This window comes from Helicoverpa zea, chromosome 17, assembly GCF_022581195.2.
Source record: "Helicoverpa zea isolate HzStark_Cry1AcR chromosome 17, ilHelZeax1.1, whole genome shotgun sequence".
Lineage (NCBI taxonomy): Eukaryota > Metazoa > Arthropoda > Insecta > Lepidoptera > Noctuidae > Helicoverpa > Helicoverpa zea.
In genome coordinates, this window is record NC_061468.1 from 9,838,891 (window position 1) to 9,861,279 (window position 22,389).

General features: G+C 35.5%; 1 protein-coding gene across 1 annotated transcript in view; it reads right to left on the minus strand.

The window, feature by feature from the left end:
- LOC124638112 (hemicentin-2-like) overlaps positions 1 to 22,389 on the minus strand; it is a 289,572-nt gene that overhangs the window by 95,095 nt on the left and 172,088 nt on the right. The gene's annotated exons all lie outside the window — the stretch shown is intronic.

Consider the following 22,389-nt stretch of genomic DNA (forward strand, 5'->3'; position numbering starts at 1 on the left):
GAAATAAAGTATACTGAAAAGTTTATGAGAAATAAAATATTGAAGTTAGAAGCTCCTATACCTAAATATCAAGTAACAAATGGATTCCTGACTTCCGTACTATTAGACAAAATTCGATTTTACCTGTCTGGATTTGTGAACAAAATCTTTACTTGAAACTCTATGGCTTTATGATAAGTGACAATTTAGACAAGTAATAGAATCGAGTCAAGTATTAATGTAAAAAAAAAATTGGTAAAAAATTAAAAGGATTTCTCAGTTTTAAGTGGTGAACATAAAGTAAATATTTTCGTTAACAAAGATCCATTGGTGACTGTTATAATTTGTTTTTGTGACATTTACATTCTATTGCTATTTGAATTGTCTCTGTTTTTTTTTTTTTTAATTTATATATTCCTACTTAAATGTTTTTTTTTTCTGTCACAGATATTAAAATCAAATGGAATATCTTTGTAAAAAATATTTAGATGTAATTGAAATAAATGATTCTTCATTGGCATAACATTTTGTTTTCGTTTTTTTTTTCTTTTATTTTTAAGTCCTTTATTTAGAATTAGATTGACTTATTTTGAAATAATGCAGGGTCGGTATCGATATTCGGAAGTCTGTCTGTATGAGTGTAAACAGACACATGCAACAACAAATATAACAGAATTATGTAACTACTTAAAACTTATAATAAAAGGAATGTCTCGTAAAGAAAGGTTAGAAAGATGATTTACTTACATACATCTGCAAACAAAGAGACTTTGTTATCATTGTTTACTCTGAGAGCATTTACGCATTGAAATTCTCATGGACTTTTACGAGAATTTTTTTATAGGATTTTGAACGGACTCGTTGGAAATGGGTCCAAAAATAATTTCATGTAAGTATGATTTCATGAAGACGCTGGATGCAGGTCGCCTCCAACAGGTATCTGTGGAGATCTAAGGGGGAGGCCTATGTTCAGCAGTGGACGTCCTATGGCTGAGATGATGATGATGATGATGATGATGAAGTATGATTTTATATTATTATAATATATTTTATGTCTATGACCTATATGTCCAAGTTACACCGTGTCATGATTTTTCGCTCAATTTCAAAAGTTAATTTTGATGTAATAAAATAATATCGATGCCTAAGTACATCCCCTAAGTAATAGCAAACTGATTGCAAGATACTTAAATCCCTTACAAACAACCCCTTACTGAAACGCACTTTTCAAAAAGAAGTAGCCATTTAAAAATACCCATCTTAGTTCCCACGCGACTTAAAATGACCTTCCATAAGAGGCTTTTAACCTGTGTCAAGGTCAATGCAATAAATCACCAATATTCAGCAGGAGTTTCATGTGATTACACCATGGTTAACCATGAAGATTATTCGATTAAGATAACAATGGTTTATGGGCTTTCTCCGTAACACTATTACCGCGACATTTATAATTGCTAACAGCGCTGTTATGATGTAAAAATTCCCTTGTTTACATGATGGAAAAGATTTTACTTAATAATTGTTAGGTAATTCTGTTATGAAAATCTTTTCATTTTATTAACGCGGTGTCTTGCGTGAGCGACGAACGCGACGCGACGCGACGTAATGCGACGCGATGCTATACGCGACCAATGTCCTACGTGATTTTGGTCATTACTTCTCAAATCATGTAGAAGTACAGTACAATTTTGCTTGAAAGTTCATATTTAAAGTACAGACAGCAACATTTTTCCAAGTTCTTTGTACTAATAAACGATTTCTATAATGTATATGTTTTTTGTCCCACAACAATCTTTATTTACGCACTGCGGCGATCAACGCTTCTGAATAGTTCGTGGGGTCGCATCTGGTCGCCCTCAAAACAAGTTCGCGTTACGTCGCGTCTCGCCGCAGACTATCACATAGGCCACATGTAGGGAACGCCGTTGAGTTGATCGCGTTCGTCGCGTTCGCAGCGTCGCGTCGCGTCGCGTTCGTCGCTCACGCAGGACACCGCGTAACTAACTTCCCAAAAAGGGTTGCAAAATATGTAAAATAGCTGCAACCTCTAGACACCGACTTCTTTATCACATTTTTGTAAAAAAAAAGTTGTCCTTAAAGTAACAATTTTTTCCTTATCATCACACAGGCTAATTATAAATGATAATAAACATAACAGTTCTATTTGTCTTCAAAAACTATTTGACGAAAAGTATTAAGAGATCCACTGCAATTGGCCTACCGTATTTGCAACATCAACTACACAATGCAGAAAGGGACAATGACGTATTACGTTATCGAATTGTAATTATGCATTCTTTTGTACATCTGTTTTAAACATTGTTACCGAAAATCTTGGTATTTCCGAATCAGTTTTAAGTTCATTAGAGTTATCTTCTCTTACAGGGTTCGTCTATAATGAAGTCGTCAGTAGCATTCCTGTGTACATTTCGTAATGATTTCCACCGTTACTATTTCGATGTTCCTTCCATGATTAACATTGTTCCCCATTATAACTACACTATCCCCTTCATCACTCTTGTAATCAACCAGTCTCCCTTTCATAACATCACGGCTAATTTTATGGAAACAGACTCATACGTTCGGATGTTTGTATCTGTTGACAATAGTTGAAATGTTATACAGGATTACGCTTTCCGTACATTCGAAAACATTGTGTATTTTGATATATCTGAATCTCACATTAAAAGCATAAGCAACGCCTTCGTTGGGTTAGCACAAATCGACTCCTTGAATTTGTCACAAAATCACCTTCAATTTATCAACATCGGAATTTCTAAGTTTTCCAAAAAAAAAGCAGGTTATACTTATTAGAATTGTCATTTAATTTGCTGACGTACTTATCCGAGGACTCTTTCGCAAATATGCAAAGCTTGAGAAAGTTATATTTACAAGGAAGCAAGCTGGCTACCTTAGGGAAACAATATTGTAACTTGAAAAACTTGGGCTTCTTTAATTTATGCTGTACCAACTTAAAGACATTTAACTTGTCCTTGAAATATTTCAAGTCAAGGAATTGGATTTGTCGCATAATCTTTTGGAATCCGTTGATATTTCAGAAATGTTAACGCTTGAAAACATTCATTTGTCCCACAATAACATCCAAAAGCTAAAGTTTAATTTTTTTGAAAGATTTCCTTATCTTCGAGAGTTAGACCTAAGTTATAACAAGCTTAAGACTATGTCTAGTTCAACTGATCTTAGAAATGCTAACGAAAGCAAACCATCAATAAGAATATATCTGGACAACAGTGACACAAGTTCCGTAAATGTAACCTTTTTTTATCACCGTTTTTTAGACTTTTTATATAAAAATAAATTATTAGTGATAGAAGTGAAAATAACTGAGCTGTTTCTAGCTTAGGTACTCGTTGAGATACATCAAGGTATGTTTTGAATGCCAACTGCCGACCGCACATGCATTAAATCGGCTTTATTCTACATACTTCTATTGCAGGCATACATATATACCTACATATATTCTAGCAAATAAATAAATTTTATTTCATTTCACATTAGAAGTAATTGTGCACTACTGGTTTTTCTATATTTCTGGTTTTGGATCGAAGCGGCAGCAGCACGTACAGTCACCCTTAACATGTCAATTATTTATATGCAGTCGCGGCATGTGCGGCCGGCAGTTGCAGTCAGCAGCTAGTATTCAAAACGTACCTTTAAAGAGACACCGCGCGTGACTTGATGAATAAAATCAACTGCTATGACAAAATGGCGCACGAATACCTGAATAATCAACTTAATATCGTAAAACACGCAATTGTTATAAATGATAGTGATCAGATATAAAATATTGTGTGAATTAAAGCTTGCAACGTTAAAGAAAACCATATTTTTTAGGATAGGGACATCGATTCGACCAAAGAAAGTGCTCGTGTCCAAGTCAAAGCCATTCGGATCGATCGAACATAAGGTTAAGCATCGCTTGGCGCGTTCTTTCCGTGGATGGGTGACCATCTTGTCATAACGAGTTCTTCTGTGTTTCAGAAGGCAGGATAAACTGTAGGTCCCAGCTGTCATTTGAACATCCTTGGCGGTTGTTACAGGTAGTTAGAAGCCAGTAAGTTTGACAACCACTTTTACCTTAGGGTATTGAGTTTCCCGGGTTAGGTCAGAAAAGCAGCCGAATCCTTGTGAAAACACTGGTAATCAGCTGCATCTGGTTAGAATGGGAGCTGACTCAAACATTGTTGGGAAAAGGCTAGGCAGATGATGATGGTTCGTTCGTAGCAAAACACACCAAATTGGAGGACTAAACAATGAAATTCTTCGAAATACATCGAATAAAGGGATACCAGGAATAAATACAAAATTATACAAACGCAAAGGATGTTTTTCATAGAAAAGTAGCACATTAAATACAGATGTATTTTTCTAATGGGCTATCAAGTTATTCCAATGAAACATTTTTTTAAGGAAAAGCAAGTGAGTCGGAAAATTCGTTCAATTTATCTTGATATTGGCAAAGAAAACTATTCAGAAAATTTGATTTGAGTCTTTTTAAAGGTTTTGTGTGAGTGCCAGATGTTTCATTTGGAAATATAATAGGAAAAAACGTCTATTTCCACGTTATATTGTCATATGAGAATATCATTTATGTACAGAAATGAGTTTCGGTAGTACTTAGGTAGGTTATTGAATATGTCTATGACCCTTGAGTTTGTTTTGCTGTTTCTTCTTATTGTAGTCAGATAGGAAATATCGACTTCAAAGAAAAGGCGAGCAAAAGAGTTAATTTTAACCTATTTGGATAATAATTTTCATTTATCAATTTCTCAAAACTCAAAGAAAAACATTTCCACCAATAAAATATTTTTATGAATGGATGAAAAGGCGTAAAAAGCTTCATTAAAAAAGCAAGTACGTGTTAAAATAAATATCAATAAAAATATATTTTTGTAATTACACTGCGACAGAAACGCAAATTAAATCACGCCTCATTCAGTGTACACCGTACAGTTTTTACAGCTGCAAAAAATATAAAATAGGTTATCGAAATCGAACGGTCCCTTAGAATAGTAAATTGGTACTGAATAGCTCATTGAATCCCTGAAATATTCAGTTAGAGCTCACACTAATGGAATTAATGCGAATTCAATGAAAAATATTCAATTCAGCGTTCAGGGAAAAATTTAAATAAAATATACGGTATGGATTTTTTACTGTGTACGTCTGAATACAATTTTTCCATTGGGTTTTGGAAGTAATGATGTATTACATATTTTATGTTAACTGCAACTAAAAATAATAAACCTATAAAATTCTCCTGAGTACATAACTATAAGTATGTATGTAGTTGCTAACAGCTATAATTTCATAATATAGTGTTATTGCCTTGGTGTACCTACAAGCCAGTCCCTACGATTTCACCCGCGCCCCAAAAACGAATGAAATAAATAAATACTTCCATCCATAAATCAAAACATTGAGAAAACATTCTACGTAAAAACAGAAGCTAAACAAAACGAAGCTGGCAAAAATACGGCAAACTTATCAAGTATAACGAAAGCTATCACAAAATATTAGTGTCACGTTCATTCATATTATTCATGCTCATGTCCAAAGCTTAAAGTGTGGACGTAGGACGTAAATTATACGATATCATAAAAATGAGAGTTAAGCTACGTACAGACTGGCTACTTCAAATGTACAGTTGTGGACATCAGTGTTGGAGCCACTTTGAAACCTTCGTAATTTTGTCGTGTAATACATCCGACAGATTAAAAAATTGCGAAGATTGGTCATGTTGTATTATACAGCTGAAATGTGAACAATAGTAAATGGCTTGTACATAATGTACATTACTGAAAGTGGCCTACACTTTTAGTCAGTTACGCGTACACACATTTTAAATGCACCACGTGGTGAGTGTCATAAATCTAGACAAGGCCTGGCAAGGCAAGTATATAAGGTATTTCCTATCTGACTAACTTGAGGTACCTAACACGGGTCATAAGTATACATAAGTCTCGACAGAAGACTCGACATTGAACTCGTATTATGTATTATGGATGAACAATGTACGCCCGTGGCGGTGGCATATTTTATACGCGGACTATGCCAGGTAACTATACGTCACTATACCTGATGATGTCCTCCTAGCCGATTATCGGCTACGGCGGCTGTTCTCATATAAGGAGATTAGCCAACTGCGCAGGACATATTATAGTATACAAGCATTTGCGCAGACACAGTTGCACTCACTATTCCTTCACTCTCGACACGACCGGAGAGAGATCAGGCGCAGAACCAACATTTACGTGCTCTCCGATGCACGGGTGAATCAATCACCAACTTCCAGACTACAGGCTGCTTTGTGAAAGTTTAAGAAAACCCACAAAGCGATTTCGGCCCGACCCGGGAATCGAACAAGAGACCTCGAGCTCAGCAGCCGCGCTTGCGACCACTAAACCAACGAGGCAGTCAATACGAGGCGGCATATTTTATACGCGGACTGTACCAGGGTAACTATTGGTCACTGTACCAGGTACCTACGCGTTCTAGAAACGACTATTCTGTACGCAGCTTAAGTAGCAAAATATAAACTGCTTTTTGGGTTGTAACGTTTTGTGCCATGATTTTAATGTAGCTCCCGTTGGCTGGTGCTACATATTCATGACTGCTTATACGGTTTTTATGTGAAAACTTCGTTCGAATGCAGTCCGGATGAATTTGGCTTCGTGTGCAGTTTCAAATAGCCTCTGCTCGGTAAGTATTATGGGATTCTTATTAGCATTGCGGAGATTCGTGGGTAAGTATGTATCTAAATTCCGTATATGACAGAAACCTATTGAGAGAGAGATAACCTATTTATGAGTGATGATTTTAATCGATAAAAAATGTTGGTAGTATTTTATATATAAATATTAACGGGAAGTTAAAAACAAAACAAGCACCGATCGATCAAATTGTAATAAAAAACAGGGCTGTGAAAATACTTGGATCATTTTAACGCCTTGTAGTTCTTGCTCCTAATCTAAAATCAATAAAAATGATATTTTTTTAAACAAATAAAACTGCCAACGATTTCGTTATCTTTAGAGGAATCATGTTTCTTTGTTATTTGTTTGTACCAGTTTGTACCTACATATCTTAAAGGCTCCGAAAGTACTGAACCGATTTAAAAAATAGTTTCACTACTGAAAAGCTACAGTCTTCCCGAGTAACATATGCTATATTTTATCCCAGTGGTAGTAGTTCCCACGGGACGCGGGTGAAACCACGGGAAAACGGCTAGTGATAAGTAAATAAATGTTCGGTTAGGTTATTCTCAACTCAAGAATTCACAGAAATCCCTAAAATAGACGAATTTCCATACACCCATTTCCATTTCTGTGTACCAAACAGTTATATTGGTCAAATTCCTACAATTATATAGTCAGAAATATTGGGTTAACAGCACAGTTCCTATTTAACTTTGTTCGAATCAACAAGGCAAGATTTCCCCAACAAAATGGCGACGAAAACTTTCTGAATGTACGAATTAAGATTGGACCCTGTCTCAGAATTTTGGTAAACTCAACTCGAAAGTCGGCCATTGTCAGACGAAGTTGAAATAATATTTTTTTTGTTGGATTTCTTTGACAGAAGTCATCTATCCGTGTTTGCGTTTGCTCTCTTATAATTTCTCCGAGTTTATATTGGCGAGGTTATGGCGTTTTGAGAGCGTTATTTTTATTAGATTCGTTTGATAAGATTTGTTTTTTGACATGCTTAAGTATTTACTGTTGTAATTAATAATGATGATTGAATACATTTTGCAATGTGACAGTTAAAAATGTTGATTATGAAAAATGGACGTGATATCATACACAAAGCAAACAGTTGCGTCCGAAAACCGACTGAGCATGACAATATCTGTGGTGTTAAGGTAAAAGGGGATGAGTCAGAAATTGTGAAAAATGAGCTAATTATACAGTTGGGTAAAATATATTACTAACTACTATGGTAAAAAGGAAATGAGTCAGTATTTTATCTCAAAAAGAAAAAAAATACGAGTTAAGTCATAAATAGCAAAACCTAAAAAGTAAAAAGGAGTTTTGTCTTCCTTCTTATTGCATACGTGATCCTTTACTTATAAAATTAGGCATAATGAGATAAGTCGACTTGTGCCTAAATTCATATTCGTCGTTCCGTGTTAGTTGCATTTCGCACGCGAAGTTGACGTGTTTTTACTAGTGCAACGGTGCAAAAAATCCTAAAATTTGGGTTGTGTTGCAGGATTTTTTCTATATTTCGCTCTTTAACATGAAAACGAATTTTCTACAATCAAACTAAATGTAACGCAAAAGGAACCTTATCACTAATTCATAAAATTCCGCATTATTGACTTTCTTTTGTTGCAAGACAAGGACGCCGCTATCTGTCAACATCTCCTTCCCTTTTCCGCTTAGCAAATGATCCGGCACGGGGTACTCTGATCAATTAATTGAAGGGTCCATAACACGGAGTAAGGAAAGATGAGCGGAGATGCCATCATGCAGGTAGGTCAGGCGCCTTCTTGTTGGTCACATTCGTACGGTGGACATGACCAAAATTATCCATTGCGAGTGTACTAACGAGGTGTTCGGGTTCTTTGAGATATCTGTCAACGATTTTTGGTATTAAAAAAATGGTTGGGTCCTTAGAAGGCGCATAATGGCGAAGACAGTAACGTTACTCGTCCCCCGCACACTCGCATATTAGCGCGCTACTTTCTTAGTAGATTTTCCGTTATTACACCTCCGCTAGTCATTTTGTTCTCCATGGTCCCCAGCTATATATCGTGAGTACGGTTAATCACATTAACGTGATTACTGATAAAAGTCACCCTTATGCATCAGATAGGATAGGTAGAGATTGTCATCCGAATTTAGTCGGGTTATGTATTTCGGATGTTAAGTGTTCTTGGTTTGGGTGTTGATTTTAGGTACTGTCTTGGTATTATGTGTACTTATACACATAATTAAACTGGAGAGATTTTTTCGTGGAACGCACTAATCTCTGTGACTAGGGGTTTGGTTTGAAGTATTCTTCTTATGTTAGGCAGTAAATTTACCGAGGAAGGCTACATATATCTATAAGCTTTTGATTAATCTATGGGAGCGCGAAGTAATTTCGCGGCACGCTGTAGAAATCTCAGCCTGAAGATTTGATATAATTTGAGTTTGTAGGTGATTTATACATTTTTTTTAGTCGTTACGGGTAGTCAGAAGCCAGTAAGTCTGACACCAGTCTAACCAAGTGTATTGGGTTGCCCGGGTAACTGGTTTGAGGAGGTCAGGCAGGGCAGTCGTTCCTTGTAAAGCCCTGGTACTCAGCTACATCCGGTTAGACTGGAAGCCGACCCCAACATAGTTTGGGAAAAAAGCTCGGAGGATTATGGATGAGGTGATTTATACAAACTAAACGGAGATTTTTAGCTTTCTAAAGACTAAATATTACAGACTATCAAATATGTAGTTACTTATGTATATTCGATACGCAATACCAACACAACTGTAACATTTAAGTAATAACATACACTTAACATTATTCAAAAGCTACCCTCGCCCTGTCTTTATTTATAAAGATCTCCATCACATCCTATGTCCAAAATGATTTTACGTAAAAGACAAAATTTCCGATATTCTATTCGGACCTGTTACCCGTATCACACACTGCCACGCTTCACGCACTGGTGCGCAAAACAACGCATCTGAAAATGCGCTTCGACGCTTTTGTTCCGCGTGTTTTTATATTGAATGAATGTCGATAGGAGTTTGTTTTGTTTGTCACAGGAGTTTTATGTGAAGTAACCTTTAACTTAGTACTTACCTGAATAATTTCTTTTAGTACGTTTCTGACACTATCAGTATGACGAGTGAGAGGAATGGAAGCGGAAGCCATTTTGCGCTGACCCCAAATAAAATTGGGAACAGGAGTGGAAGAAGTACGTTGCTGAAACTACGATATACCTAAACTAGCTACGATATAATTCCCACAAATTATGGTATTATAAGACTGTTAGATTCACTAAGGAGGTGCCACTATCACCATCTTAGCCCTGAATATTATCATTTAGGCCAGTGGTTCCCAAACTTATTTTGTCTAATGCCCACTTTGAGAATAAATATTTTTTTAGCGCCCCCATTTTTTAGGGTTCCGTACCCCAGGGGTAAAACGGGACCCTATTGTTTTCGCTCCTCTGTCCGTCCGTGCGTCCGTCCGTCTGTCACCAGGCGGTATCTCATGAACCGTGATAGTTAGAGAGTTGAAATTTTCTCAGATGATGTATTCAGTGCCGGTTTTAACTCTACCAGCGCCCTGGGCAAGAAATCCTATGGCGCCCTCCAACAGCAAATCAAACCCATACGAAAAACAGAGACATATGTAGTTACCGAAAGCGCGAGCGAAGCGAGCGCGAATTTTTTTTTTATAGTTAACAAGTCAAAGCAAAAATTACGTAAAATGTAGCCCAATCGTACATAAGTTATTGCTGGTTGGTGAATCCAAAAACACGGGGACATAGCTTATGATTGCGCGAGCGAAGCGAGCGTGAAAATGTTTGTTATATTTTAGAACTCAAAACAAAAATTAATTAAAATGTAGCCCAAACGTACATAACTCTTTGTTGGTGTTGGCGCCTATGTATTAAAATTTTGGGCCTTAAAGTAGTACCGTAAACCGTAAACCGTTCTAGAGAACTAGAAGTTACTTTCTTATTAATAAAAGGACTTAAAAATGACGCTACCTTTTTGCTAGGGTAGACTAAATAATAAATTTTTTTGAGTTTTGTATCACTATAGTTCGGCCATTCAGAGAATGCGTTCCTGACACGTCGCGATTGAACTGACGACGTAACTTTGCAATGGCGTTGCAGTTACGATAAAAATATTTTTGCTGGTTGTTTACCGTTTTAACAATTGAGGAGCATTAAAACAACATTATTATATCAATAATCAATGAATGTTATAATTTTGTGCCAAACTGAGTGTCAAATAACTTGGTAAACAATATTTTTCTAAATCTATACTGCGCTATTACAAGGTTATGTCAGCGGTTTATATTTTGTAGTGCTGTGCTAAAAATAACAGGCAAGTATCGTAATCTGTTCTTATACAGTTATAATATAAAATAATACGTTTTGATTTTCTTTTTAAGAATTGGAAAATAATGGACTATAAGACTTAATTATAACGTTTATGAAATATAAAAATAAAACTATGACCAAACCGCATTTTTATACTTAGATTAAAAATGGTAACCCCAAATGGCGTTATGGGCCGCCATTTTGTGACGCTAAAACAGTCGTCCGTTGTCGTTTCGTGCGCATAGACCACGTTTTTCAAGTGTTTTCGATCTGTTTTTATTTGATTACCCGGCTTTTGTTAGACCGAGATATCAGGATTGATTCTGTTATTGATAATAATATAATTATACATGTAGGCGAAGATGATGATGAAGACACCACCTCCTCAAGCAAATCGGAGTCTGATTAATATTCTGTTCGCACATTCAATTCAATGTACTTGTAACAAAGAATAAATAAAACAATTTTATTATATGAATATTACCTTTTTTTGGTTTCCACTTAAATAACTAAAATATAAAACAAATGATTCCGCCAATTTAAAACGAAAATAATCTTAAAATAATGCGGCGGTTCATTTTGAAGGAACGGTAACGAACTCAGTGTTATGTTGTGCCCATCACTAGTCGTGACTAACTGATAGGTGTCAGGAACGCATTCTCTGAACGGCCGAAGTATAAAAGTCCTAAACATATATAATAAAAGGCAACTGTGAAATGAAGAAGCCGCGAGCGAAGGGAGCGCGAATTTTTTTGAGTAATGGGACATTAAAAGTAGCTATATGTGATAAAAAAATCAAGCGTAAAGTAAAGAAATCGCGAGCGAAGCGAGCCCGAAAATTTTTGAGTTTTGGGACACAAAAGTAGTGTTTGTTCGAGAATTTCTCAAATTTAACGCGGAATTAAACACAAATTAAAAGAAACCCTGACTGGATCGACAGTCAGCAGTATGTGTTTGTTTCTTCGGCGCTCCAACTTTCCGAGTTTGAGTAATCTTTTAATTCATATTATATTTTAATTCATATATTGTTCACAAGTTGTTGTTGAGAGTAAATAAAATTACAAATGACCCCCCAGGCCTCTACACAACGCCCCCATTTTCTTTCTGGGTCTCTTACCGCCCCCCTTGAGACCTGCAGCGCCCACAAGGGGGCGTTATCGCCCACTTTGGGAAAGACTGATTTAGGCCTTCGTCATCGATTTTCAAAAGTACTGATTGTAAGTGACCCGCGCGTCTAAGTTCTCATAAAAAGCATTAAAAAACGCACGAAGACGCATGATAGTGTGAGATCCACTTCAGCATCAATTCTTACTACCGTACCAAAGTCAATAAAATTTGTCTGAAAGAACACACGAATCCGAGCGAATTCTTTATATAAGAGTCGTGTTCAAAAAACTTTCAGACGGACAGTTTTTTTTTCCTTTGATCCCCCGTTTATACTCCTTACAGGAGTTTTTCTTATATTTATTTAAGTTTACTTCGTTTATTACGTCTCTGTATTTAAGGGAAGCCTCAAATGGATGGTGTCTTTTGTAACTGTGTGTGTGTATTTGTGTCTGTGTGTGTGTGTGTGCGTGTGTTTGTAGATGTGTGAGTATGGGATTGTGACGAAAAGTAATGAAATCGTGTACTGAATGGGAACCGTGTTGTGTATTGTAGCAGTTTTGTCAGTGATTTGAGTACGAAATGTGGGTAGTTTGTGATATATTTTGGAATACTTTGAGTTCCTATATGTAATAATGTTAATTGATTGTGACGGTTGCCAGGACAGGAACGAGGAGGTTGCGGTGACGGAACCCAAATATTAAACCAATTTTGTTTTTCAAGTTTTTTGGCTTCCTGTAGTTATTTTTTATTGTACTTTTTTCAGTTTAGTGATATATGTAATTAACTTTTTTATCTATTGATTTCTCTTTAGCTCAAAGTAGGATTAACTTTAAGCAAAATTAATAAAAAAAACTATTGAGTGGTTTGCTTTAAAATTCTAGCTTAGCAACAGACAGATAGAACCAGATAGTATCAAAATATTTCCAAGAAATTCCTGGTACAAAATCAGTTCGAATTTCAAATCACCTCAACGTATTTCCATTTTTAAACCAAATCACAGTTAAAACTCAATTACCGTTTCGAAAGCCGAAAAGTTTGAACAATTTGAATTTGGAAACCGCTGATTCTAAGGTTCGTCCAATAGAGATTTAAATCACGTTCGTTTGAACTTATGGCTGACACAATAAATTAGAAGGATACGAACTATTTTCGGAATCAGGTGGGTGGTTTGGAAATCAGAGTTTAATCTAGGTATAGCGAAATAGGCTTCCTGCCTACTAATTACGATTTGATTAGTAGTCAGGAAGCCTTGGGCTTAATCCAAAAAAAGTCTAAAAAATGCTATGCTGAATATGGTATTAAAATCAGTTCACCCAAATCCTACTTACTTATATTATAAATGTGAAAGTTTGTGAGAATGTATGGATGTATGTTTGTTATTCAATCACGCAAAAACGGCTGGACCGATTTGATTGAAATTTGCTATAGAGATAGGTGATACCCTGGATTAACACATAGAAGCCGCTGGCGGAAGCTAGTCTGAAATAATTGCGCACAAATACATAAGTACAGGTCAAATAGAGAACCTCCTTTTTAAGTCGTTTATAAAAAAAATAAGTTCTTAATTTAAAATGATCTGTCAAAATGAAAAAGTTTCATGTAGGCACACGTAACCTTGACACACTGTCTTTTAATCCAGTCTACTTGAAGTCTTCAGTACTTGGAGCCTAACATTATCTATCCTTATTCTATTCTATTTAGTATTCCGCTCATTTCTATTCGTATCTATTTTATCTAAACTGTCTATTCCTAACCAGACTCAGTTGATTCGTTTTATCAATTGGTTTCTGGCTCTTTGGGATTACTGGAAATCTTTATCTGTTCTGAGAATTATTTCTCCTATTTATACCTACTATCTATCACAATTTTCGTGATGTGTGTGATAAAAAGAGACTATGACCCTTGAGTTTGTTACGGCGTTTCTTCTCAGGGATCAGTCAGTTAGAAAATGCCGACCCCAGAATTCTTAAAATGACGTGTAAAAGTGATGTAATGTCCAACTTGCAAAATAAACGATTTCATTTCATAAAAATACTGAACTAGCGAAAATGTAAAATAAAATACTTTTGAATCTTCTGATTCTTTTGCTTTTCAAAGTTGACTAGTTAAGAAGACTTTTTTTTTTACTATTGTCATATTTTCAAAAACACTATCAAAATCTGACAACATTGCCATTTACTTAATAACTTCTCTGTAACATAAGTGAACAGACGATCTTATAAAGGTCGCCGTCGACGCTGGATGCAGGTCGCCTCCAACAGGTATCTGTGGAGATCTAAGGGGGAGGCCTATGTTCACCAGTGGACGTCCTATGGCTGAGATGATGATGATGATGATGGTGAACATAAGTCATTTATTACACATAGATTGTTTAACTATAGTATCTGCATCGTGAACACTGAAATGGTTTATATTACTCAGTCTCCGAGGCCCTAAGGTAAAATATTTATACCTCATTGTTTTTCCGCCCCCTAATATATCAAGGTATAAAACCTAACTTCCATACAAACCCTTTGTTCCAAAATATATTTTCCTCATAAACAAAAACTTCGTAAACAGATACCTAGGATATTTAAAACAATAAATTAGAAGGCCAACTATTTGGTGTTTAAATATTTTGGCCGAATCGTTTCGGTTAGGGTAAACGAAAGAATTTCGTGAATTCTCTACCTATATTACAATGTTACCCGTATTTAGAACATCGAACTAACCGGAACAGACATGACGGCAAACCTCTATATGAGAAAATCTGGCAATTAAGGAGCGGCATGACTAAACGTAGCAACTAGCAATTTTGGAAAAAGTGATAACTACTGCATTTTCGATCACATTAATATGCACGTACATAGTAAAATTATCAATCGTTATCATAAACTAGCCAAACGCATATTTTATATGAGACAGACTTCAGCAAATGAAGCTACTCCAATTCTGTAAATTCCCAGACGACATTGAACCATATGCTTCAGAAATAAAGTTGAAAATCTATATAGAATGTGACAGATTGTAGTTAGTAAACAGACGCTAGCATATTGACTATGCTAGCGTCTGTACGACGAACGAAACTCTCGTACCTTTAGCAGCTAGAAAATACGACACTAGCATGTCCAGTTGGTTACATTCTCTAAGTATCCATAGCGACAGTGGGGTAGAAAAAGTTATCTCATCCTGTATGTGTTAAAGGGTGATTGCTTCTGTTTTCTATATGAAGGTTACATCGGAAATGGGGTGAGTTGGCCAGTAAACACGATATTTTTACCCTTTGTTTTTTGTTCTGCTTGATATGATGATATCTGCTACTGAACAAGTCATGATATGACTGTTATAAGAATATTGGAAAGTAATAAACAAAGGATTATTTGAGAACTAACTTCGATTTATTTATTTATTTAACCATTTATGTCTACAGTAAGCACACACGAAAAAAGTAGAAGTACTTAACATAAAATAGTACAAAGGTACCTACTGCTTATTTCTAAAGAAATCTCTTCCAGCAGACCCGTAGTAGGAGAGTTAGAATATACAGATGTAGTATCCATTTTTTTCCTGAGGAAACTACATCCCACACATGGATAAATAGTACCTGGCCTATATATCATGATAATAAGCATCTATTTGTTACTGCCAAGTTTTAGCAAAAAACCAGTCAGCAGTTTTTGTATGAAAAAAATGTGTGAAAAGTAAAAGCCACATTAAAAATAATATCAGCCCATTTTTTTATAAACACAGGAAAACTGGAAGTGTCCACAAAACTATCCATTTCCTTCATTTATTTACTTCCGATATCCATAAAAAATAATAAAACCCTCGGGAACCAATTACATCGGTATCAGGTAATACCATTGCACATATTCAATGGCTCAAAGGTTTTAATACGGTAAGGTAGGGACCGCTTCACAAACATAATACTTTCATATAAAAGGATGAGTTTTATGAAATTTCTGAACGGTATTGAAAAGGATAGTTTGAATGGAACTGAAATATTAAATTAGAAAGTCTCTCGAGTTAGTTTGTATGAATAATAATTATAGTTGTTAAATAATTGTCACTTGAAATATACTATCGTAGTAATCACACTATAATTTAATTGTAATTTTTGTGAAGATAAAATACCTATTATTTAATACAATTCTAAGAACCAAATAATAATAAGTAACCAAACCTCGAGTATATATTTTTTCTTCTAACTACGCAAGGCTATATATTTTTCTTCGTTGATGTAGTACTTCGCTCGTACAATACGATGTATCTTACCTGAAACGACAAAAAATGTTACATTCATTACACGTAAGAAAAATGTTTTCTTAGTTATTTTCCTGTAGGAAGATACTGTAAGTGGGTGTTTCTAAATACCACCGACAATGTTCTGACATTTCAGTTGTTAGAAACCTTATTTAATATAATAGATGCGAAAGTCTGTCGCGGTTTCACGCCAAAACTACTCAATCAAATTAATTGAATAAATGGTAGTTGCCCAGATTGTCTAGCTAGAGCATGCTAAGGGTCATAGGCTACTTTATAAAGGGAAGTTGTTAGCTCGGAACGCGGTGGAACCACGGAAAACAGCTACATAGTAAGTATGAAAACAAAAACACTCTTCCTTCTCTTCAATTTTTCCATATAAGACATCAAGCCTTCCTTTTAAGTTTAAACTAGTATAAAATAAAACTCATTTTATAATTATTTCTCATATAATATCTAACCCTTCTATTTTCTGTTTACATTACAAAAAATGTCGTATTTCCTTATAAAGTCGACAAGCCTCATTTCATAATTTGACGAGTGAAAACTAAAAATGTTATGAATAACGAACCCCGTGACCCCTGACCTATTTCGCTTGGAAACACACGGCGCGAAGTTCTGTGCTAGACCGCAGCGGCTTTATAAAATGTTGCTTAATTGCTCGTTCATTTTACTACGTGGTAGGTTCACAGTTCGTGTATTTCGAGTGAAATACAGTGACAAAAGTTTCTGTTAATTGTTATTTGTGATCCAACTTTAGCGAGGTGATTAGGGAATAAAGTGAAATTTTTGTGTAGTGCTAGTGTAGTAGTTTTTTTTTTTGTAGTTCTGTTGTGAATTTTTAATAAATAGTGGAAGTTTGAAATGAATATTTATTGATTTGTTTTATGCTCCATTTTTTCATAAAAAATGTAGCTTTCGTAACATATTGCTAAAAATATAGTTATGTTTTACACATTGGAACAAATAGTATGTTTCCTGGATTTTAATTCAAATACTCGCTTAATCATGATATGTCTTATATATATTTTTATATATGGTTAAATTGTATGATACGGCTTAAAAACATTTAGTTCTACTTACATCTCACTTCTTATTTTGTAGTAAAATGTACACTCACTGGACTCGTGGACCCAGGTGAACCTCAAAACGCATTACAATTACAAAATGGTCGTCGCGACGTAATTCAAAAACGTCTACCGTATATTCCGCCTCAAGCCCGTTTACTAAATATTTACACACACATCTGCAATTCGCTTTTAACGCTTTGAAATTCAAAGTACCTTGATGTAGGAACTACTTATAACAACGTCACAATTAAACTTGCGCAAATTAGTTTAACACAGTCTTCATTAACTGTTATTTATTTACTGTGGAATAAGATAGAAAATACATCTGCTTTTCAGTAGATATGTTTGTATATATAGCGTTTCTGTTATACAATTTTCATATAATAGGATTAATTACTTCTGAAAAGACTTTAAAAAAGGAGGGACTCCTTGTTACCCCCTATTGTAATTTTGTACAGTTTTACAATGTCATGATGCAGTAAGTTAAATTTTTAGTTTACGTTTTTAGGTTTAAATTTTAATTTCGTGCTAAATATTGAGTATTTGACTATCAGTTTGTGAACTATGAAAACTTATTTTATTTGATCGGAGGCACGTTTACATCGATCATGGTTTTGTTTATTTTAAGTCAAAACTAAATACAACAAAATAACTTACATAGTATAATAAGAAAACTACTGAAATAATGATCAACTTAGGTAACTGGCCATTTTCTTTGACTAAGTGAAAAACAAGCAAATTAAAATAATACATGGTCACAAGAAACGACGCAAGCATTACAAGCTAACTGAAATAAATTAATGTTTGCATGTTCATGTTCGAAATAAGGCTGAGAACAAACCAGCGTAATTTTGTAAAGTTCCAGTCGCATTTTTGCAGCTGCGTAAATTACGCTGCATTCAGATACATACATGAGCTCATAGAGTGGTTGAAGTCAACAAAAAAGGTTAAACCAATGTTTGGTATGTTGCGGTTACAAATACATTTTTCAGTATTTCAGGCGTTTGAAAATTATTTCACATTACGAATTGTTAGGATTTCTTAAGCGTATTTGAAATTTATTTGAGTGCCATCAAGCTAACTTTCAAAAAGTTTGTTTAATGTTATGTTGTCTCCTATTTAGAGAAGATGTCTAGTTTGATAAATAGGGCGACAAAAAATAATTTAATACATATTGTCCAGCACAGAAGATACCGCTAATGTCTGCTAAAAACGGGACGCAAAACCCCCAAACTCCGGTTTGTCCCCAGCCTAATACACCTGCAGTTGGCACGGCAAATCGCATGAATACATTTAATGACACGCCCAAAGTTCACCTTTACCTCACGTACTTTCAATGAAATTGCTATTTAGTGTAACTGCGCAAAGCATTCGCTTTAAAGAGGTTCTAGTTAATGTAGTGAAAGATTACTAGATTAAGATTTTGTTGGTATAAAACGCTTGTTTGGATTTTTTTTATTAAATGATGGAATATTTATTGGTAAGAGAGTTTAAGCTGAAGTTAACAATGTTGGTTGTAAGCATGTGAATAATGAGAATAATGTAAAAAAATTGACCCTTTAGATAATAAACAACTCTCTTCCTCCGAGCCTTTTTCCCAAACTATTGTTGGGGTCGGCTTTCAGACATACAATAAACAACACTGATCTTTTAAGTTAATAATTCGAAGATCAAGAAGTCTTTCAGAAAAACACCACATAATTTTTGAAGCATTTAAAAAACTGTATTTTGCCGCTGCAGCTAACTCTTAATAATTTGATATTCCATGGTCTCATACAAAATCCCAAACAAAGGCTACCACTTCTTCACATTTCCATACCACATTTCAGTTCTACCCAGCATGCTGCATCGCAATGCAGCTTGATTGCACCTCTCCCATGGATTTCATAAAAGGCTCGCCTAACAGCAAATTGCAATCATAGTGCATTTGAAGGCTTATTCATCTGCAGTCTGCATCGTGCAAAATGCAGGACGTTGGAAGAACAAAACCTCCTTTCATTGCGATGGATCCAGTTGCACGTACTCAGAAGCTGGCTGGATGAGCTGGCTCTTTCGTTTAATTGCTTTCAGTGTATCTTTATCGGCAGTTAGATAGAATGCGAATTTATTTATACTGTTGAATGTATAATAATTCATGGATAAACGATACTTAATTGTTTGCTTCTGGTTAAAATTGGTAAGAGTTTGTAAGTTGCTGTGCTCTGTAATGGTGTTCTACCCCCATTAGACTTAGGCTTATTGAACCATTTTATTGTTATATAACAATAAATAAAGTATGTAAATAATGTTTTGAGTACTAAACTGGAGATTCCTGGAGGCTATTCACAAGAGAATTTCATTTAGATTAATGATAAACAGCTATTACAATTAATATGTCTGATTAAAAAGCCACAGATACTAATATTTAGCATGACACTAAACGGCAGTAATCTATACATTTTTCCAAGAAAAAACTTACTATCACTCATCACTTTAAACTGATGATGATGATGATGTCCTCCTAGCCGATTATCGGCTACGGCGGCTGTTCTCATGTAAGGAGATTAGCCAACTGCGCAGGACATATTATAGTGCACAAGCATTTGCGCAGACACAGGTGCACTCCCTATTCCTTCACTCTCATAGCCTGATGGGACGGCAATCCGACACGACCGGAAAGAGATCAGGCGCAGGACCGACATTTACGTGCTCTCCGATGCACGGGTGAATCAATCACCAACTTCCAGGCTTCGGGCTGCTTTGTGAAAGTCTTCTAAAACCCACAAAGCGATTTCGGCCCGACTCGGGAATCGAACCCGTGACCTCGTGCTCAGCAGCCACACTTGCGACAACTAGACCAACGAGGCAGTTCTACTACTAGACTACAAACAATCCCACAGACTAAGACATAAATGCTAGAAGTGGCTCAACAAGGCATAACTCGATTGCATCGTAAATCATAAGGCACGCAAGATGTGCCTCGCTATAAATTACAGCCAGTCCACTGTTACGTTTGTGCATAGAAAATGTTAACCGACTGCTTTGAAAAGGTTTGTGATTTCATGGTTTGGATGTATCAATCATTGAGGAGAAAGTTCGTGTATGGTAATGAATTGAGGGAGTTTTAAATGACAGAGAAGAATGTATTGACAATTATGGATAGGTTGTAGATTTTTATGTGTGCTCATTTAGAGGAAAAGTTTTTTGACAACTCTATTATTTTAAACTTTCTTATAAGAGATTCTACAGATCATTACATTTTTTAAAACTTCAGCTTCAGCCTATCCTACCTCGTAAACTCTTCTCTACTTACATGAATAACTTTTATTGCCTTTTCTTAAATATAGAGTGAAAATGAGTATTTCTCACTTTTCCTGTCTTTGATATCTAATGATAACGCTGAGTTTACTGTAAAAATGACTTTTTGAAGTCCTATTTGAAACATGAAAACTTACTTCAATGCGCGAAATCAGTCTTTTTCTGTTGTCACCCTACGTAAAGACTAGGGCAGCCCCCAAATTATATACAACCTCTATAACATCAGCACACAGTCATCACACAAGACCACATGATCAGATCATTGACAGTATTCTAATGGAAACCGCATGCGGACCGTCGCCACCGATTATCCGCCGGGAATAGCAAATAATTGGTGGTATGGCGCCGTTTGTGCGGCCTCCATCCGGCTCTCGCGTGGTTTGCAAGCGTATAAACATGCGGTCCGTTGCTGTCTGGTTTTGGACGGGAATGCTGAAGTACGAGTTATTTGGAAATGAAAGCGTCAAAATAAATAAACCTTTGGATAAATGTGATATGCAAAAGGTCACATACATTACTGCTGATTTGTGAATAGGTATAGCATTGATTATTTTTAAAACATGATATAAATGATGGCTAACTAACAACTTGACTTTTTGTGATCATTATATGAAAATATTTACTACTATTCTTACACTAAAATCTCAAAACAAATTAAGAAATTCCTAGCAATCCTGTCTCTCCAATATTCAAGGTAAAATTCAGTCCACCGAATCGTAATTGACGCTCCCAAAATAAAGGTGCTTCTGACAGTTCTATCTCTCAAACTAAAATCAGGGTTCAACCAACTAAATATAGCCATCAACTCAAGAAAAGAGAATCTATTCAAGCAGTTGAGGCAGTCGGTAAAATATTATAAGCTTTAAACACATAAGCGTCTACAGTATGAACGATAAATTACCATGTTAAACATACCGAACCTTTCGGCCTGACAAAGTTGGCAAGCCAACAGTGATTGATCACCCCCGAGCCATTTAACTCAAACCGTCTGAAGACATCTTTATCGCTTACGTTTCATGTTTTAGAAAACTTCGCATATACTTGACTCATGAATTATGTTTTAAAAGTCACTCGTGAGTCGGTCTTTAATGTATGAGTGATAAGCTGCTTAGACGAAGACACGGATGCTTTGTCGATAAGGTACATACCTTCCTATACCCTATTAGAGCGATACGTAGTTTTACGCCGAAAAGTAATTTCTCATTGCAAGTAATTTGCGTTAAACACTGTTTTCTAGACTGTCTATTACGTAAAGCTTAATTAACTAAAATAAACAAATCAGTGCTTCTACAAACTCTGACAGGAGATTAAACCATTGGATTTCATCACTTCGTGAAACTGGATTCCGCAGACAGACAGATATACACTACCTATATTAAATTAGCCCGTATTTTCGGTGAGGCTTAATTAACCAAATCTGTGTTAATTGTATTGTTGAACAATTGTGCAAGCCGGTCTTAGTGAAATTCGCGTTATTCTCAACTAAACAGCTGACTTTGACGGCTAAGCGGAAAATAATGTACAAACATTTACATACAGCGAAATCAAAGCAAAAGCTACCATTTGTGTAATATTAAAGCATTGTAGTTTACATTCCTTCAACTCGAGGTCAAGAATGTGTACATTTCC